The sequence below is a fragment of the Schistocerca nitens genome, chromosome 8 (genome assembly GCF_023898315.1).
Source record: "Schistocerca nitens isolate TAMUIC-IGC-003100 chromosome 8, iqSchNite1.1, whole genome shotgun sequence".
NCBI classification, from domain to species: Eukaryota; Metazoa; Arthropoda; class Insecta; order Orthoptera; family Acrididae; genus Schistocerca; species Schistocerca nitens.
The window spans coordinates 536,462,163-536,478,095 of NC_064621.1; the positions used below are offsets into that span (position 1 = coordinate 536,462,163).

Consider the following 15,933-nt stretch of genomic DNA (forward strand, 5'->3'; position numbering starts at 1 on the left):
GTCTGGAACCGCGCGACCACTACGGTCGCAGGTTCGAATCCTGCCTCGGGTATGGATGTGTGTGATGTCCTTAGGTTAGTTAGGTTTAAGTAGTTCTAAGTTCTAGGTGACTGATGACCTCCGATCTTAAGTCCCATAGTGCTCAGAGCCATTTGAACATTTCTGTTCCACACAAACAATTACATGTTGTTTTCATCCATGCAATTTGAAACAGGCCAATATTAAACTGCTGTAAACTCCACTGTCAGCCTCTGTAGCTGAGATGTCAGCGTAAATGGCTGCCATGTGAAAGATATGGGTTCGATTCCCGATATTGCTAAGGAGTTTTCCTTGGTGAGAGAACTGGTAAGGGATGCACTCAGCCTCGTGATGCCAATTGAGGAACTACATGACAGAGCGGTGTCGGCTCCACAGTCCGGAAAGTTTGCAAAAGGTCGGGAGAGCGGAGTGCTGACCACATGCCCTCCGTACTGCATACGCATGTCACCGCAAGGCAGAGGATGACATGGCGGCCGGTTGACATTCCTTGGGTGTTCACGGCCTGAAATAGGAAATCGTAAACTCCATTCCGTTCAGATGTGAACGCACCTAATGATAAGCTGCTCATTCAAATTGTGTCACCAACGCTCACTTGCACATATCATCATAATGCGTTGAAGCTCGCATGTATAACGTGATTCAAGCACTATTTACATTGTTTTCATGCCTCTGAAGATGGGCAAGCAACGGCCTTGCCGCAGTGGTTACACCGGTTCCCGTGAGATCACCGAAGTTAAGCGCTCTCGGGCGTGGTCGGCACTTGGATGGGTGACCATCCAGGCGGCCATGCGCTGTTGCCATTTTTCGGGGTGCACTCAGCCTCGTGATGCCAATTGAGGAGCCACTCGACCGATTAGTAGCGGCTTCGGTCAAGAATACCATCATAACGACCGGAGAATGGTCATGTGGTATCAGAATGACGGATGCCCTGCACATAACGCCTTACGAGCACGACGACTTCTGAACCGTAAGTTCCCTGGTAGGTGGATTGGACGAGGTGGCCCAGTTAACTGGCCTGCCCGATCTCCGGACCTTACACCGCTGGATTATTTTCTTTGGGGAGCAGTGAAGGATGCTGTTTACCAACATGAACCAACAACACCAGAGGACATGAAGCAACGCATTATTGGTGCTTGTACAGCCATCAAAGAGGAAGCAGTAGCACGAAGTATGGCATCCTTCATCCGCAAAGTGACCCTATGTATGCAAGCCAATGGGCATCACTTTGAGCATGAGATGTGAACGCCATGTTTAGTATGTAGTGCTGGTATCACAGTGGAAGTTTCTACAAAGGGCCATTTTACCCAGTGATGTTAAGAAACATTTGTGTGCAACAATTTGTCATTTAACGCATTAGATAAACATAACATTGATAATTATGTGATAATAAAACTAATTGGTTACACATGTTTACATTCATCTTCCATGTCCCACCTGAACTTCCCAAATCAAAACATTTTTACCTAAACAACGGTAAAACTTTTAGTCCACTTGCTCGTTTCACTAAAACCATCAACATGAATTTTACTATTACGAGTGAATGATTAACTGTCACTTGCGCTAGATCTACAGTAAACTAAAGTTTTAACGTTGAACGGTATCACCTTTTTAGTAACGGATTAACGATAAGCGAAGTTAACTTTGTGACTAACGTTGCGGTACACAGATATGTTACAGAACCGCATCACCCCTAGCCTATGGGATAAATACCTGCTGGAATGTACGACGTTAATGCAGGATGGCAGCAGACCGTATTATTCGTTTCGGACCTCTTGATAAGTATGGAAGTGTAATTACGCATGTCAATCACATCGCGATTACGGGCAGCATGGCGTTCACGCCTGAGCCTCAGGACGTGCGGTAGTAGCGTCTTAATATCTCGGTATGTAATGGGAATATTGCGATGTAATCAACGCCATTGTGTATGTGCTTTGTCATGCTATGGATTGCTGAAGAAGAAATATAGGAGGTCCATTTAAAAAAACATGTTTGTGTTAAAAAACTCATATACTTTCGTTTTAGAATGTTTCCAAATATGTACATTCATGGACCCCAGCCCTACATTGATACCCGTGAAAGTCGTTTTCCAACAGCTGTTATTGTTCCAGAGATATTTTGGGTGGACAAGATAGCTGGGACGCCCTGTATATGGTGTATCAAATCTTATGGGTCACATTGAAACAGGTGATAGTGGATCCACAATCAATTAGATTGAGATAGGGAACCAATGGTATGAAATGCATTTTTATTGTGTTATGGACTTACACAGCATGTTGCGCTCTCTCAATGATCCCTGGCGTTTGTTTTACAAGGAGACAGGTAGAACGGACCCTAGCAAACAGGTCTTTATCCGTTTCTACTGGCGTTTCATACATCAACGTCTTGACGTAACCCCAGAGAAAAAATTCCAGAGGTGTGACGTCCGGCGATTGGGCTGGGCATGAGACAGGACCTCTAGTTCCAACATAATTGAGTGTGGGTGTTGTTCAGGTGACTGCGGACGTTAACATCGAAAGGGCGTGGTGCATCCCCGTGTTGAAAGCCCAGCCTTTCACGGACAACGAGACGTACAGTCTCCAACAACTGTGGCAGCACATCTCGCAGGAACAGCAGGTAACATGGACCAGTCAAATGGGGAGGTAGCAGGTAAGATCCTATTAGGTGACTCTGAACAATGCTCGCCCATACGATGACAGAGAATAGTTCCTGGTGGCCACCGATATGAGTGGCTTGGGGATTTTTCTCACACCAGGCATGGCTGTTGCCACTGTTCGAAACACAATCTCGGGCGAATGAGGCCCATCCGTGAACAATACAAACTGTACGCATTTCGGCACTACAGAGTTGTGATGGATAATCCATTGACGGAAGTGAATTAGGGGCTCAAAATCCGTTTTTGCCTGTGTTTGCACACGTTCTTTATGCTATGAGTGTGATGCCTGTTCCATCAGTACTACTCACATAGTATCCTTTGCAATGTATTTTTCACGGACAAGTTCAAGGAAGCTTATAGCCGGGAGTCGGCCACACGAACCGACACCATCTCCTAAAACTCTGTTGTTCGGACATGTGTTTGACGGGAACCTTGGCCGGCGCTCTGTGGCGTGAACGACCCTATCTCTCGTAAGTTGGTATCCATAGAGATAAACATCTTCCAATTAGGATGACGCCTGTTGGGAAAGCGTTCTCTGTACATTCACGCTGTTTTACTGGCACCATATCCTGCCGTGCTATAAATTAAATGCGTCTTCCAACTCTCACGACGAATAACCTTCCATCTTTGACTAAGCGTCATGCACTGTACACAGTAACACATCTCACCATGGGCACATTATAAGCAGTGTGATGCAATGGACAACTGGCACCAGAGGCAGTGGTGTGCGTACAACACAGGTTGATGTGCCAGTGTGATGCATGCGGTCTTCACACGGCACAGTATGTCTGTCTGGTGGTCAGGGATGTACGCTATTCATCACCTGTTGCCTGTTCCAAAGTACAACAGACACCCAGGATCTTTGCAAGAGTGCAACAGAACTGCCCGCACCATTGCAGTACATGTATTGAGATTGGCAGTCGCCGCTTTGAACAAATACCGAGGGCTACATTGTTGTTACGCGGTGTACACTGTTTGTGTCCATAACACAATGAATACTCATTTCTGACCAATGGTTCCCTACCTCAGTACAATCGGCTGTGAACCCACTACCACCTGCTTCAGTTTAACCCAAAAGGTTTGAGACACCATGTATCAGTAAAGATAAAGTTCTGCGGTGTGGTCCTAGAAAGGCCAATCAGGTCTGACCGACCACCGTCTCATCCTCTGCCAATTGCGTCACTGGATACTTTATGGAAGAGCATGTGGTGATCACACCGCTCTCCCGTTTCCTGAACCTTGAAACAGCTACCAATCACTCAAGTAGCTTCTCATTTTGCCTCACGAGGCTGAGCGCACCTTGTTCCTGTCCTACCACCAGAGAAAAAATACCCAGCAGTACGGGCAATCGAACCTGGTTCATTGGTTGGCAGTCAGCCACGCTGATCATTCAGCTACGGAGGCGGACAATTTGGGGATGTACAGGGTGCGAAATGTAGTGCACAAAGCCGCCACCTGCGGCAGCAGCAACGGCTCTAACTCGACTGGGCACCGAGACAAACTGAGCTTCAAAGGCAGATATGGGTAACTCGTTGCAAGATATTTGTGCCAGAGGTCATCAATCGTGGAGGCCGGAGAATGGTGGTTGGCCAGTCTCTCAGCAGACAGTGAACAGACACAGTGGTGTGCAAAACTTAAGAACGAACGTCACTTTCTATGTGTTAGTGCCGAATAACGAAGTTTGATGAAACTTGGATTGTAAATAGAAAGAACTGCTAAAGTAAGAAGGTAACTGAATGAAATACGCAACGAAACGCACAGAAATGACCCTTTTATTCAAAGACAATAGTTATGCTGAAGTCACTGCAGTTGTTGATGTTCCTCTGGATGTTAAAAAAGCCCGAACATGGTTCTTAAAGTGACCAAGGACGCCATTGCATGCTCTGTAAGTACCACCTTACTGGCCACAAGGCTGGTAACTTGTTGTGGGGTTCATTTCTCCAACAGAGCAGCTGACAGCTGCTGGATGGTCGTTGTTACGTGTGCAGCACTGCAACACGTCTCCTCAAAACACCTCACATATGCTCGACGGGATTTCAGTCCATTCGCCACGTATCCTCGGTTTCCAAGAGCTCCTCCACGTGCGGTGCTCGATGCGGTCGCTCATTGTAGTCCATAAAAAGAAAACTAGGGACTGATGGAGCTGTCAAAAGACGCATGTGGGTACGAAGTATAGTGCACGTCGACCAGTGAGTGTACTGTTTTCAAAGAGAGGGGGAGGAGGAGGAGGAGGAGATTAGTGTTTAACGTCCCGTCTACAACGAGGTCATTAGAGACGGAGCACAAGGTCGGGTGAGGGAAGGATGGGGAAGGAAATCGGCCGTGCCATTTCAAAGGGACCATCCCGGCATTTGCCTGAAGCGATTTAGGTAAATCACGGAAAACCTAAATCAGGATGGCCGGAGACAGGATTTAACCGTCGTCCTCCCGATTGCGTGTTTTGAAAGAGATGGAAGTCAATTCGTCCATGTAACTTAATGCCTCTCCAAGCCATAACACCTGTACTACCAAATGACCATGTTCGACATGATCCTGGAGAAGGAATGAAACTATCTACTACAAGAACTCACAAACCTCGTGGGCAGCATGGAAGTACGTATATAAAAATTAATAAATCATCCAATTTTTCTGAAAATTGTCATCATTTGTTTGTTTCAAATGGTTCAAATGGCTCTGAGCACTATGGGACTTAACATCTGAGGTCATCAGTCCCCTAGACTTAGAACTACTTAAACTAACTAACCTAAGGCCATCGCGCACAACCATGCCCGAGGCCGGATTCGAACCTGCTAACGTAGCAGCAGCGCGGTTCCGGACTGAAGCGCCTAGAACCGTTCGGCCACAACGGCCGGCGTTTGTTTGTTTGTTAATGTAGATCAGCTCTACCGATTTCCGTCCCATTCCGATAATTGATTCGTGGTGGGTCGATTTTTTTTTGTTAGACTGTATGTGCAGAGAATCACCATAAATCGCAATGAGTTCAGTGAAATTATTTTATTTGAATAAAAGTGTCATTTCTGTTCGTCTCACTGCGCATTTCTTGCAGTTAGCTTCTGTAGCAGTCCTTTTTGTCTGTGGTGCAAGTTTTATCGAGCTATGTTGTTAGGCAGTGAGACAGCATATGAAAGTAACTTTCGTCGTTACGTTTAGCACACCAGTGTATTTTAGTGAGTCAGAGCCTTGGAAAATGGACTAGCCAGAACAACAGTCGAACATCATCTGTATGGAGATACGTAGGGACAGACAGCTCAACATGCGCTCTTGCATTACCTTGTTCGAAGATGTCACAGAGACGGTGGTGGGGGGGGGGGGGGGTTATTTGGGGAAGGAGACCAGACAGCGAGGTCATCGGTCTCATCGGATTAGGGAATGAAGTCGGCCGTGCCCTTTGAAAGGAACGATCCCGGCATTTGCCTGGAGCGATTTAGGGAAATCACGAAAAACCTAAATCAGGATGGCCGGACGCGGGATTGAACCGTCGTCCTCCCGAATGCGAGTCCAGTGTCTAACCACTGCGCCACCTCGCTCGGTCTCCAAAAGACGGTAGTGCACGTCAGAAGTTCTAGGCGCTACAGTCTGGAACCGCGCGACCGCTACGGTCGCAGGTTCGAATCCTGCCTTGGGAATGGATGTGTGTGATGTCCTTAGGTTAGTTAGGTTTAAGTAGTTCTAAGTTCTAGGGGACTGATGACCTAAGCAGTTAAGTCCCATACAGCTCAGAGCCATTTTTTTTTTTTTTTTTTTTTTTTTTGTACGTCAGAAGTCTAAGGGCTGCTGTGCCAATTGAAGACTGTGCGTAATAGAAGGAAAATTAGAGTCTGAAGTTCAGCCGACACCACTGCCATGGGACTCAGAGCACGCGTTCCCGTTAAGAGAGGATGGAAAAGGAAATCGGCCATGCCTTTTTGAAAGCAAACATCCCGGTGTTTGCCTGGAGCGATTTACGGATATTGTGGAAAATCTAAATCTGGCTGGATGGGGATTCAAAACATGATCCCTGTGAATCCGAGACCAGCGTGCGAACTAGCGCGCCACCTCACTCGTTATATGTGAATTAGAGGTGATCATGTTGTGTTCGCAGTGGTATTCCATATCTGCTTGTCGATAACTACTGCAAAAATGGTTCAAATCGCTCTGAGCACTATGGGACTTAATATTTGAGGTCATCTGTCCCCTAGACTTAGAACTACGAAAATCTAACTAACCTAATGACATCACACACATCCATGCCCGAGGCAGGATACGAACCTGTGACCGCAGCAGCAGTGCGGTTCCGGACTGAAGCACCTAGAACCACTCAGCCATAGTGGCCGGCTAACTACTGCAACCTGGAATCGTTCGTTCCCAACGGACTGTCCACAAGCATGTACGTCCAGAGTGATTCTTTACGCAGAGCCAGGAAACAACTGAAAAATCAAAAAACCTGTGTGATATCTCTCCTGTGTTCAGTGTTGCCGTTCAGCGTACTACCATCAGCGTGCCTCTCTCTGCTGCAGTGCCAAGGGTCATCCTTGGGGCTCCAGAAGCCATTGGATTCTCCGTATGGAGACTTGTACGGCTGTGAACAAGCACATTTCCTAACACAACATACGTGACGCTGATGTATGATTCTGCACGCTCTCGGACACGGACAGCGGAAGTTACAGTTTGTTGGGAAGATAGAAGTCAGCAGCGCGCCATTAGGAGCTCGGTTCGTCAGCCACCTGAACATGGCAACATGTGGGACTGACGGAATATTGTGCCAGTTGTACACTATGGACCGTCAGTACACCCGGTAATTGTTCGATCAATAATCATCCATTCCGTCGGGTGCCAATCAAGGGTGGCTGTTGAGATTATGCGTGGAGTTGAGTATGGCTCTCATGAATTCATCGAGTCCGTATTTCCATGGCATAAGTGGGATAACGACAAACACAAGCTGAAATTTCGCGCAACGATAAACCCCAGTCCTGATCCTGCATCTCTCGGCTTTTGATATGTGCTGGTACACATTTCTACTTCTTACTCGAGGCATAACATCATCCTTTTACAAAATGTCTCCACCAAAATGCGCTGCATTATCTTTCCTTGTATAGGAAACTAACTTAGCGCCAGCTGCTTCGCTCGCGGAAACTGTCTGGTCTGCACAGATGCTTTTTATGTTTCTTTAATGGAATTTGTAGCTTGCTAAGCTCACAGCTCATGTGTAAATCTACACACTATAAAAGAGTTTATGATCGTTTACATGCCAGCCAATCCTTGCATTATTGAAGTGTTCCAAAGGGTTTAATTTAATTTCATACCTTGTTCTTCTTCTTCTTCTTCTCCGTCCGGAAAGGCCTGGGAAAGCCAAATGTTACCGACCGTCCGCCATGTCATACTCAATTTTTGAAATTTTGTGGTAAGTACCTATGGGACGAAACTGCTTAGGTCATCGGTCCCTAGCCTTACTCACTACTTAATTTAACTTAAGCTAAGGACAACACACACACTCATGCCCGAGCTAGGACTCGAACCTCCGACGCGGGGGGAGCCGAGCGAACTGTAGCTACACCCCATAACCCACGCGGCAAACCCGCGCGGCGTGTCATCCTCAACCGACGGCCGTCACTAGATGTCGATAATGAAGGGCATGTGGTCAGAACACCGGTCATTGCCAGTTTTCGTGATTGGAGCCGCTACTTCTCAACGAACTAGTTCCACGATTGGCCTCACAAGGGCTTCATTTCATATAGCGAGTTAAAAAAGAAGAAAGGGATAAATCAGATAAGTGGTTCTAACGTTTCAGCGTCAGTCTTACACCTGGTACTGAACTATATTGTCTTGGGAGAATATCTCTGTATATGGAATCGCATTTAAACGTCTTATCTATCTGGTCATATCTTGATTATGTTGCGTAGTAATTACAGCATAAATAATTTTATAAACATGTACTACGCCTTATGTTCTCGTGGCATAAAAACTGTTCCGTAAAATTTCGGGCGGGCAGTCGCATAAATTAAGCTTCTTCTTCAAAAGAAGAATTCCACAGAAAAAGAAATGTAACTTTGATACATTAATTTTTCAGTACATTTAGTATTGAAAGATTAGTGTATGAAAGGTCCTTTTCTTCAGTACATGTAGTACTGAAAAATTAATGTATGAAAGGTCCGTTTCTTTTTCTATGCAATTCTGACTGAGGCAATTCCACGCGGTGACTGTATAGCTTTATTTGGATTAGTTCAGAAACTGCGACAACTTCCAAACTTTTCAGGCTAATGAAGACCACAGAAGCACGGTCTTTTCCGAGTGTACTTCTGACCAAAAACCGATTCTGCTTTCATTATGAAACATTTTCATAAAACTATTCATCCCCTATTTCACCCCTCTTAGCGGTTGAATTTCCAAAAAATGCCGAAACACGTCATTTGTTATTTCTGACCGAAGAACCAAACACCAATATCCGTAGTTCTGGTTCAAAATTATCTCAATAGCAACATATTTTCAAAAAATCTTTCGAACTCTATTTTACCTCCCTTAGGGACAAATTTTGAAGAATCCTATCTCAAAAGGTTGGCAGCAGTATGTGATCAACACCCTCCTATGTTTTAATGAAATGAAATACTTTCACAAAAATTTTCATCCCCTTCTCTCACCTCTTCAGGCGTTGATTTTCCGAAAACACTGAAACTTGTGTTATTTAAATAATCATTTACCTTGAAACTCTTCCACTGTTCCGTGTTTGCATAAAACCAAGAATATGGAATCGTGGGTCCACCTCGGTACAAAACACTTTGTTTATTTCCAAACTAGTTTCAGCGACAATTTCGCCATTATCAGTGGTTTCTTTAATTGTAAGACATGCAAAAAATAGCATAGCTTATAATCTTATAAAACATTATTACATGTGTACTATTTGGTTCCAAATATTGTGTTCTGTGAATAGTTTCACAGCCACGAAACTATTTCATGTTCATCCACGGCCTCCTCATATTCGTCGCCTTGTCGGGTGGCCGCTGTGACTTGGCAAAACACTCACCGTCGCCTCTCGCTATGGTAGCCGGCTTCTTGCAATGTCACTACAGATTAGCACCGAGAGACTGTCTACATTACACACTTGACAAGCACCGTCAACAGCGTCGACTATCGTCAAAAAGCGAAAGCCGAATGTGGCGATAGAGTTACGACAATCGGTGTAGAAGCGCCAACCTTATGTATGAGAAGACCATACGCCTTGTGCAGTTCGAATACAAAGCCTGCATTAACATCGTGGATACGCAGTACTTGCTTCACCATAAAAATTACTTTTCCAGAAATTCCATATTTACAATGAACTTCTTTATTGAGTTCATTAACAGTACTTATCATCATGAATCGTCTAGTTAATCTCTTTCATCAATCACCCAATGAACTGACTAAATGATAGCAATGATGGAAATCCTTACCCAGTTTCCGAAAAGCTCATGACAATAGAGATGGTACATATTGTAACATCCCTTAGAAAAATTATGAATGACAGTGCTAGTAAACCTCTTACGTTATTTGATTTTTCAAACAGCTGAGCAAAACGCAACGTACTCGAACGGTTTTCTCTTTACTTACTCTGATCATCAATAAAATGGCACACAATATTTTTAGTGCAACGTAATCTGACTTTCAATAATCCCTAAAAATGAATGGCCCTGACTAATAATAACCTATACCTTTCATGGATCACTTACGTCACAAAAATCTTCGTTGCTGAAACTACTGCAATACAGCGAGCGCCAATACTGCCAGCTAAATAAAAGATTCCAACAACTGAAGGCACTAACTACTGATAGACATAGCAGTTGAAAGATTTTGATGGAGAACAACAATGTATTTACCTTAATAGTGTTCAAAAGTTATATATATATATATATATATATATATATATATATATATATATATATATATATATATATATATATATATATATATATATATATATATCAGTTCATGACATCCAGTCTTAAAAATTTCGTTTTTCTGACGAACACACGTCCAGATCGTCCGCTCTCAAAACTCTGCCATCTCTGTCCCCACATCCACCACTGCTGGCGGCTCACATCCAACTGCGCAACGCTACGCGTTGTTCGTTGTTCACATCCAACTGCCCAACAGTTCAATAGAAAATATTCGAAAAACGCCAACCAGCCACAGACTGCACACAGGACAGTCAGTGATTTTCATACACAGCGCTACATGGCGTTACCAACATAAAAATCTAAACAGCCTACGTACAATATGGATTCGTACCAGCTTCAGTGTCAAACATTTAAAAAATTTGCTGGAATGACTGTAACAGTGATGATGTTCGCGCAACAAGGGGTGTTTCGCCCCGTGCCGCAAAGAGAGACCGGCTGTTAAAGACGGTAAATACATATTTGTGTGTCACGCAGTTTGAAAACTGTCCTTCATTCGACATATTCAAGCCTCTGAGCACCAGTTGTGTAAGACTAATAACAATATTTAGCTTGGGGCCTGACAAGTACACTGTTGGAAAATGTGTGTTGCCTTCAGTAATGTGTGTGGTACCAGACTTCGATCATAGGCCTTCTTCTTCGTCATGTCGTTACGACCATCTACGGACAGCGCTAATTTCAACTGTAATTTTCATCTTTCCTGCACCTGCGCTTTAACTTTAGCCCATTATTTGCGCTTACTGTTCCTTTCACATTTAAGTCCACGTTTTCCTGTTCTCAAGTTTGGCTCGTCTAAGAAACTAAGATGCTCTTGCAGTTTCTCCAAGAGCGGAATGGATTCTTGGATAGTGTGCTCCGTTATCCCCACTGCTTGCAGGTCTCTTTGCCTCACACAAAATTTACTTACTTCTCGTGAAAGTAGAGGAAGATCTGATTATTCAGAGTCGTAGAATTCATTAGACGAATGGGGCCATAAAAACTAATCCCCCGCTACGAATTGTGTTTGTGGTCTTCTACTCGTGTTTGTAGAGTTCGCGATTGTGTCGTCTTCGGAATTCACTATTTTCTTTAACTGGACCTGGGACATGCCTCACAATCCTTATTTCTCTTATTTCCTATTCATAGCAACGCATTCTGCGGCGCACAGTTCCTCCGGTCATATTACTATGCAGTAGTGTATTAATTTCTTCATGTAGACACGTTTGCTTGATTGTCATGCCGTGTCCATTTTTCATATCCGTGAACGAAAGGCTTCTTTCTAGGAGGTGTTGGAATCTGTCCACTCTCCTGGGTACTTCAATTCCTCTGTTTGTTCGCTTTCCACTTCTTCTACCTCTGTACCCTGACTTGATGTTTGTTGCTAATTCCGTTTTCTCGGAGTAGATCTGGAGCTCTAACTTTGATGTTTGATCGTAATTTCATTGATCTGACCTATAGCTGTGTCTAGGGAATAAAAAAAAACTGCAAGTTCATCTGGAAAGGCTAGAAGGTCAACTAAAATGTAAATGTCGTGTGACTAGGGCCTCCAGTCAGGGGCTAATCTTTCGATTTGACGCCACTTCGACGACTTGCGCGTCGAAGAAGGTCAACTGAAAAATTCATATTCCTATTGCCAACTATTTTCTTTTTGCCACTTGTGGATCGCTTTCTCGAGTACACAGTTCATAAAAAGAGGTGAGGGTGGTGATTTAGCTATTTGTTTTATTTTTTTAACTTAAATTTTACTTTTTAAAAAGGCAATTAGAGAAGATAACTAAGGGCAGCTGTCGAGGAACGACGCTGCCGCCTAGCTGGAGTGGGACGTTTTTGTTAAGAGGCTGGAGCAGACACGCGTTGCTGCAGAACGTAAGCGTTAGTGGACGAGCGCGGTGCTTGCGGTCGTGGAGAATTAATGCCGAGCAAATCCGTTTATGCGGCACATAACCAGCCCGTGTGCGCGGTGGTTGCGAATAATTGATGAACCGTATGCCAATTCAGGATTTATTACGCTCTGCACGTGAATACTAATGAACGATTTCGTTTAATGATACAAAAGGACGCTCTCAACTACGTACTACTGGCGGGAAGCTGGCTCAGCAAATTACACAGTTCTTTCTGGAGAACTAAGTGACATTCGGTCTACACTCTCCCTGCACTGAGTATGTACAGGGTGATTAAGCTGCCCTACCTATGGGTTTTATGCAACCCGCAACGCCTTCAAAAACCACATGCGAGATTTTCATATTCTGTTGCCCACCACACGCAAACTGTTAGTCCTACAGGGAAGAATGTAGATGACCTTTAGGTAGGAAAGTTGTTGTAGTTAATTATTGTACCGGAACTCATTTTCGCTGGAGGGCACGATTTTCGAGTTCTGCAAGAATAAAAGAATTTGTAGCTAAATTTCGTCTAATTTTCTTGAATAATTCGAAAACTACCGCCTCTAGCGAAAACGTATCGAGTACAAAATTTAGCTACATCAAATTTTCTACAAAAAAAAGTCCTGCACATTTTTTTCTGCAAACGAACATATTTTATGTAATGAGCGATAGAATATGAAAATCTCGCGTATGCTTTTTGAAGGTGTTACGTGTTGCATTAAACACATAAGCAAGGGTAGCTGAATCAACAAATAAAGGGTGGTCGGAAATTCCCGTTACAGACTTCTAGGACATTTAGAGGGTAGTGAGTACAAAACATTTTGAATAGGAACCCATGTCCGGAATTGTATCGTTTCCGTTCTACGACAGTTTCAATTCAGATGTGTACCTCGTCAACGTCTGCTTAGGGCAAGAGAAACGTCTCGGAGTTCCCTGTCCTGGTATGGAACAGGGAAGCAGGATGACGGGTACTACATCAAACGATCCCCAGATGTCACTCATTGTCCGATTGACCGAGTCAATACCTGTGCATCACCGATACAGGAAACAAAGTGCAGTACATTTTTGCGGAATACACAGACATGCTCCTGCTGTATGGCGAAGCTGGAGGTAACGGAAGAGCTGCTAGTCGGCTGTATCACGAACGTTTTCCACACCGTCACACTCCATCGCACAAACTGTTTGCCCAAGTTACACAACGCCTTTGACAAACGGGTACCTTCACCGTGAGGAGGCAGGCCTGTGGTGCTCCAGGGCGACGCCGCACTCCCGAATTTGAAGAAGGGTGTACTGCGTCGCATTGAAGATAGCCCGTCAACGTATTCGCGAACAATTAAGCGTGCAATGGCTGTTACTCACAGTACCGTCTTGGACGTCCTGCATGAGCGACAATTACATCTGTACCACTTACAAAGGGTACACGCTATGGGTCCAGCAGACTTTCCACAACGCGTCGCCTTCTGCACATGGTTCCTGCGCCGTTGCATCGACGCGCCCCTGTTTCGACGTCGAGTTCTCTTCAAATATGAATGTAGGTTCACAAGGGCTTGTGTTCTGAATGCCCGAAATAGCCATGTCTTGGCGGACTAAAACCCTCATGCCACGCATGTTCAGGGATTTCAAGACAACTTACACCTTATGGTTTACATTAGTCGACAACAACAAGAACCCAGCATCTACGGCTCCAGCCGCAACCTACCGATGCATTACAACAGCGGATCGATGTGGCGACCACCAACGTTGTTACACACTCTGTTAGCCCGCATCTCGTGGTCGTGCGGTAGCGTTCTCACTTCCCACGCCCGGGTTCCCGGGTTCGATTCCCGGCGGGGTCAGCGATTTTCTCTGCCTCGTGATGGCTGGGTGTTGTGTGCTGTCCTTAGGTTAGTTAGGATTAAGTAGTTCTAAGTTCTAGGGGACTTATGACCACAGCAGTTGAGTCCCATAGTGCTCAGAGCCATTTGAACACACACTGTACCTCCGAAGAATGTTCTAGTACACTCCCTCCATCCCATTTGGTGTCTCTTCAATGTCCTGTGCAGCGGCCACAACTCGTGCCAGCAAATCTTCCTCTGTCTCTACATGTGTTTCATAAATTAGGCTCTTCATACGAGTGGTAGTCCATAGAGGTTAAATCCGGCGGTATTTTAGCATTCCGTCTGTTGAGATGTCTCCGGACAGCCAGTGAAAAGTGAGGTGGTGCTCCATCATGCTTAAACCACATTTCCTGACGGATATTCAAGAACGGGTCCATTACGTGTCGTAGGAAGACTAAGTATGCGGGACCCGTGCGCTTGGATGGAAGGAGGTATGCTCCAATCACCTGACCGTCCAGAATACCTGCCCAAGTTTCCTCTCTGAGAGGAAATCACAAATCCAGTCACACAACTGAGACAATACTCCACATGCACGCAATTTGATTAATAGTCGCTTGTGAGGAACGGAATCAAAAGCCTTCTGGAACTCTAGCAATATGGAATCGATCTGAGATCCCTTGGCCGGCTCGAGTGGCCGAGCGGTTCTAGGCGTTACAGTCTGGAACCAACGACCGCTGCGGTCGCAGGTTCGATTCCTCCTTGGGGCATGGATGTGTGTGATGTCCTTAGTTTAGTTAGGTTTAAGTAGTTCTAAGTTCTAGGGGACTGATGACCTCAGAGGTTAAGTTCCATAGTGCTCAGAGCCATTTGAACCATTTTTTGAGATCCCTTGTCGACAGCACTCATTACTTCATGGGAATGAAGAGCTGCACAAGAACGATATTCAAGGTTAGGCCCTGGTGGGGGTCGTAGTTCGTGATTCAAGGGGTTCTGAAACGTGTTTCATCTTTGAAGTCTCTTTTGGGAGAGACAGTGGCAGAGGAAAATGACACTTAAACCCTCTCCACAAGGTTTCGCTGCCGTTCATTGTGTAGTCTGTTTGCACTGTAGGTTATTCATCGCAGTTGCTGCGACCTCTCCTCACCTCTTCTTACTAACTAACACAGGGTGATTCCGTGATGATGTTACAAGCGTTCAGGGCTAATGGAGAAGGGTAAATGTGTCAATTTGAGGCGAGAGGTCCCGTTTCGGAAACAAGCAAGTCGATAGTTGGAAGTGAAAATCTTTGTCATACCGTTGACAGGAGAATGCATATACCGATACTGTTGTTGCTATTATTTTAGGGTAAGCAAGTTTCAGAGGTGGTAATATGTACCAAAAAAGAAAAAAAAGTCGAGTCAACCTGGGTTCTAAAATACATACCTCAAGAGCTATGAGTACTTGTTCGTCTTGGATACTGTGAAACAAATTTTTTCTACTGTGTGTTCTTTGCTTTCATTATTTTTGGATAAAGTAGTATTACACAAATCTAGAAAAGAAAGTCTGGTAAGCATGGGCTCTAAACTGCAGGCCTTAAGATCTGTAGCTCTTGCTCATCTTCGCTACTGTGAAACACATCTCCTATTCTGAAGATGTGCACACAGATCTTCAGGTATCGATTA

At 44.7% G+C, this 15,933-nt stretch overlaps 1 pseudogene; it reads left to right on the forward strand.

The window, feature by feature from the left end:
- The first annotated feature begins 721 nt into the window (after positions 1–721).
- On the forward strand, positions 722–839 carry LOC126199830 (5S ribosomal RNA; annotated as a pseudogene).
- The last annotated feature ends 15,094 nt before the right edge of the window (positions 840–15,933 follow it).